At 40.7% G+C, this 5,755-nt stretch overlaps 1 long non-coding RNA gene across 1 annotated transcript; it reads left to right on the forward strand.

The window, feature by feature from the left end:
• The first annotated feature begins 865 nt into the window (after positions 1 to 865).
• On the forward strand, positions 866 to 5,040 carry LOC120746033. Its single transcript, XR_005698767.1, has 2 exons — positions 866 to 1,544; positions 4,806 to 5,040. It is a non-coding gene; the product is annotated as an uncharacterized LOC120746033 (long non-coding RNA).
• Positions 5,041 to 5,755: the final 715 nt, after the last annotated feature.

Raw genomic sequence — 5,755 nt, forward strand, 5'->3', positions numbered from 1 at the left:
CTGCGTGGAAGCATGTTCACAGTGGGTAAAAATCCCTTTCTGTATGCAAACGGACACAATTGCTGTAGCTTAAATTATGCATTAGATGCATGATCGTATATCCTAAAGACATATCGTTTCAAATGATTCGGCAGGTAAGTATTAACCCCTTAACGCAGAGTGTATTATATTTGACACATGCAGGGTTTTTTTAGTTTTTGAGATTTCTACATCTTCAGTGTTATTTTTTTTTTACCCATGAAAAAGCAAAATATATTTTGTTTAAATGCCAAATGTAGAAAATACCTGTTAAAAGTCGTACACGGAAATTAAAATTCAATAAAATGTTTCTTCTGTTACTTTATCATGAAAGGCTAAATATGGTTTAAAAAAAAATACCACCCATGATGTGCAGGGACTTGATCAGTAAAAAACAAACCTGTGACCTTTAATGACAAGTTTTGACACCTCAGCATGTATCAATAAAGACATTGTGTTTTTCCAATGGTAGATGCATACAGAGACCACTCTCACTATCTTCTGATGCATGCCTGGTCATTTTGTTCTGTGAGGAGGCCTGAAATATGACAGAAATTGCGGTTCAAGAGCTTTAAGGGTTACTAGTAGGCGTTCAAGGGGTAAAGCGTTAAACAAAAACAAATTTCTGAGCTCTAAAGCTTTAAATATTAAGTTTAACAATTTTACACGTCCTCCAAAATCAAGTCTAACTTTTTAAAGCTATGTATTGCCAAAAACAACAACTTGCACTACAAAGTTAATAAATGCTGAAAAGAGCAGAGGAGTCTGGAAGCTAAGAGGCTGCAGAAGTGGGCTGCTCAGCCTACAAGCTGTAAGCGGCAGGAAGCGGGGTTAAAGTCAGATCTCAACAGGGGCTCGTGGGGAAGCAGCACACTTAAACCTGACTGGGCACTTCCTGCTTTAGAAACAACAGAGGCCACACATGGTAATGCTAAACTCCTCTGGTGACACAGCTCTTAATGGACCAGGGGAAAGCCTGAAGAGAGCTGGGTCAGAGGGATCAATCAGTATCGTGGGAAGCTTTTAGAGACTAAAACTCTTACTTGAGATTTAAAAATAGAGGCAGCCTTGCTTCTCACATAGCAGGGAGTGCTCCGTAGGACGCATCTGGACTGATGCAATGAGCAAGCAGCACAGTCCCATAGCTTAAAAAAATAAAAATTTCATTCACTGATGTTCTTGCACCATTACATATAATCAAACTGTGGCGTTCGATGCACTCCTGGTGGGATTTCGTAAAAGCTCTGTAATTTACTTTTTGTAATTAACTTTAGTGGTGAATCCACTTTACTTCAACCTGCCTCATCTGCTTCTACTTCACCATAATTTTTGAGGCATGCAAACTTTTTTTCTCTCAGCAGTGGTTTTGTTTTTTTTATGATGTTTTGTAGGTTTGGAGAAAGCAAAGCGGATTATCCGGTAGCTTTTTCTGCAGGCTCTGCTGCATATTTCTTCCTGGAAGTCATTCAAAAAAAAACGAGATCACAACATCTACACCTGAGGAGGCTGATGACGGGGTCGATGGAGTAAGTTCCTCTCTATAAATAAAAGCCTCAGTGACGGTCTGACTAATTGCACATGTGAAGATTGTTGGGGATATTTTCCAACAAGATTCTCTCTAAGAGAAAGAAAAAGAAAAGGAGAAGCACTTAAATTAGAGGCATTTTGCTTCCCCTTCTACGGTCGGTCGACTAAGTTTGAAAGATCTTTTGACAAGGAGAAGAAAGTCTGTTGTCAGACTGAACGGGCCCTTCCAGGAGCCCCTCCTTCCCCTCTAAATACACAATGGGAATGTCAGAGTCTATGAAGCAGCGAGCCGGTACCTGAATAAATCACAGAGCGCATGTGGAATTCGTTCTCCTTACCCATGTGTGAACACAGGCTGGAATAATAAGGGGGGGGAGGCAAAAAAGTTGGACTGCCTTAAATTATGTCATCTTGATTCGAAATGTTCAGCTGCTAAATATGAAAACCTTTTCTAAAGGTTTGGAAGACCTGCTACATGACCATCACTCCACAGACAACTGTTTGCTAATTGCAGTAATACAGCAAACAAAGAAGAAGAAAAAAACCATATAACACAATATAAATTTGCTTGATTGCCAGTCAGAATGAAAGCATTGTCTCCTTCTTGCACCTTACACGTATAACACTATAGACTTGAATAAATATTGGACGACTTCCCCTCATGAGCCCTTTTACCCTTTGCCAGAGTTTATTTTTCCTTTTTTTCTCTGCATCCACTTAGGCGTGATTGTGATTGTCAAGAGTGTTTTGCTACCAGTCGCTATGAGATTCATTGTGGCTCTTTCTCTGTCAGACAAAGGTACGCTTGTTCAGCTGCCTGCTCCAGCACACCGCCCTCCTCTTGTTCCGGGCTTGGCCTATTATGTCTCAGAGCTTGGAAACGTGCTCCCTCGACAAAATGGGAGCAAATGAAGATATTTGTTTCCACTCAGGTAGCGCTGGCACGTGCCCACCGCTGCCTCGGCTCTCGGAGACAATTAGCCGACACCTGCTCGCAGCAGATTGCTCTGGCAGATTTCTGCTGCTCCTGTCGCCTTCGACACCGCCATCTGGCCTGGGGAAGGTGTTGCACAGGTCGCCGTGCTGTGCGGCGAACCTGCCAACCAGGAGCAGCTCGGGAAAGGGAGAAAATAGACACGGGGAGGAAACAGACGCTAAGGAGTACAGAGTGAATGTTGGGTGTTTTTTCTTAAAGCTTGATTCTTTATTTTAGTCTGAACATCTGATCTTTGTTCTGAGGTGAGAATCAGTGTGCAGGCAATAACGGTGGTTTTAATAAGAACGAACCTCTAGCCACCTGCTACATGAGTGAGGCCCCCCTTTATCCTTTCAAATCAGGTATTCTGTTTTCATTATGAAATCTGTGCCAAATGCTAAATGAAGAAAATCCCTCTGAAGATCTGTCGGCATATTTTAAAGCAACGGTTCCCAGCCGTTTTTTCATCTGATGTACCCCAAAGCTCGTCATCATGAGATGTGTTCATTTGAACTCGCTAATCTCAGTTTACCATTTAATCATAGTGATTTCATTAAAGTGCCTGTGAATCAGATGTAGGTAGAAAACTCTGAGCCACATATGCTACAGTCACAGCAGGGAAAACAGTGGCTGGAGATGGCAGCATGACCAACATTTTTGCCACCGTGTGCCATGAACTTGGGAATTGTTGGCTTTTAAGTTGTTGGTTTGAAGACAGCAACCCGGTCTGCGATCACTTGCAGTCAGTTGCTTTCTAAAAGCTACTTCGGTGCAACGATAAAACGACAATAAGACTGAGTCTGCTATCATTCTGCAACTGAAGGGGCTCAAGCTGGCAATCTAATAAAGCGATGGACTGAGATAAAAATCACATATCTGTTTGTGTCTGCATGCAGACGAATTTAAATTAACTGCCTACATTCATAACTACTTACTATAACTAGTGACGTAGTTTCTGCCTAACGGTGACTTAACTGCAAGATAACATGAAACAAGTGGCAAAGGTGGCAGTGGTGAAAAGGTGTGTTGCATAAGTGATGTGCTCATCACTGCAGACGGACTCAGATTGACTGCAAAGTGCTGGAAATCTGCCTGCATTTATAAATTACACAAGAAAAACAAGAAAAAAGAATATTCTTTGCCATAATAACCAAGAAGCTGTGATTCTGAATTAAATTTAACTGAAATACATCAAATCAGAGGTTAATCTATTCAAATTACTAATCATTAAAAAAAATTATTCTTTATTGTAATTGCAACAAAATGCTGATGGCAGTTTTGCCTGACAGCAACATGTAAAAAAATAAAGACTAAAAAATACTAAATAAAAATAGAGAAAATAAAGAATAAAAAGGACACAGGGACTACAAAATTGGCTGTTGACTGCTAAGCTGTTTAAGCCTGGTTGAGCCTGCTTTTGCTGGTGGTTTCCTCCTGTTAAAAGAGACTTTTTCCTCCCCACTTTCTCCAAAGCTTGCTCATGGTGGGGTCATATGATAGTTTGGGTTTTCTCTATTTTCTTTGTATTAATTTAGGGTCTTTACCTTACACTAAAAAGCACCTTCAGGCAACTGCTGTTGTGATTATGTGCTGTATAAATTGTATAAAACTGAATTGAGTTAACTAGTTGACTGAATTAAAGAGAGAGTGATATTAAGGACAAAACCCCAAAATCTCAACAAAATATACTCCTTTCATACAATGAATGACTCATTTGATCATCTGTAGTTTCTTAGATCATTCTTCTGTTACTTGGAAAACTTTCTAGATCTAATACATTGAACCCAAAAAAACAAAAAACAAAACAACCTCCAGGTACGCGTGCATTTATCAGTCCCAGGATGTAGGCTGTCCTTCCTGTGGTACCCTGGCCACTTTGCCTGTTTCACCATGGTAGCCAAGGAAAATACCTTAAAATAATCAAAAGTCAACAATTTGAATGAGACATCACAGAGGAAAGAGACGTCACCTTGTCTCCTCTCCTCAAGGTTATGTACAGTCACCAATCAGGGTTGGAAATAGGTACCAGATCCAATGAAGGGAGTTGGCACAAAGCTATTTCACTTATATAAAATAGTTATTTACACATTTTTCTCACTTTTTGACCATAACGTATCCGGCTACACAGCTACCTCGGAAAAATAACTGTAGGCTTTAAATATAAGCTTTAATTTAATATACCATATGACGAAGAAACAAACCAATGCATATGACTAAAAACATGCTGTTAATTTAATTCTCGTTCTGCTTCCTTGTTCTCAGTTTTCTCACTGTTACTTTCCAGGAGAGACAAGTGACTGGGAGCAGTTGGAGGCAGGAGGGAAACGTGGATACTCATGCTAATGAGTGCTGCACGCCAACATGCTCGCTGTCCTTCTTGGCCTCACTTTTCTCCTCTCCCTGTCTCTTCACTTCACACCTACAACACTGACCCATCTGTGTGGTTGCAACTCACGTGTACGCAAAGACAGAAAGTAGAGAAAAAGCACGCGGCCGATTTATGGCTGTCATCTTGAAAACAAACAAAAAAAACAAAGGATTTAACGGAGCACTTTCGTGTCTTTCATTCATGCATTCATGCATCCATTCATCCCCCTGACAAATTTAAACATTCATTAGTTTTATTTTCAACTCTTTTGATTAGATTTCCATGAAAAGGACAGATTCTGGCTTGTTCATAATAACATTATTTGTCACTGGGGATCACTACAATTACACCTTAGGACAGACTGACATATTTGTTGCTGATTGGCCCAGAGGGAGATTATATCACTGGCCAGAAGATGCGTGGGGGGGTGGAGCACTGTTGCCTCTTTTTACTGTTACAATCACTGAGTCACCCTGGATGGAGAGCGTCACCTAAACGCCTCACACATTCGAGTAAATTTTCCCCGTCTCTCTGCAAAACACAAACCCGAACTGACCGGCAGATCACTGGGGATTACCGGCATGACATATTTACCTCTTCACATGATCCTAATGTGATTAATATTCATGTTTCATACAGAGGAGACAAATCCAGCTGATTTATTTGATCATTTCACTTGTATACACTCCGCTTCCCTTTCCAAAGGGATTCAGGTTGCATGGGAGGATGGAGTAGCTCCAGGCATAGCACACCAACACCATGCTCATACTATAGTGAAGCATATTTTCGTAAGGAAATGCAGGGATTGAGAGAAGAAGACATGGAACAAGGAAAGAAACGGCACCAATGCAAGCGTTTCACTGAAA

Source organism: Simochromis diagramma, unplaced genomic scaffold, assembly GCF_900408965.1.
Source record: "Simochromis diagramma unplaced genomic scaffold, fSimDia1.1 OVJJ01000107.1, whole genome shotgun sequence".
Lineage (NCBI taxonomy): Eukaryota > Metazoa > Chordata > Actinopteri > Cichliformes > Cichlidae > Simochromis > Simochromis diagramma.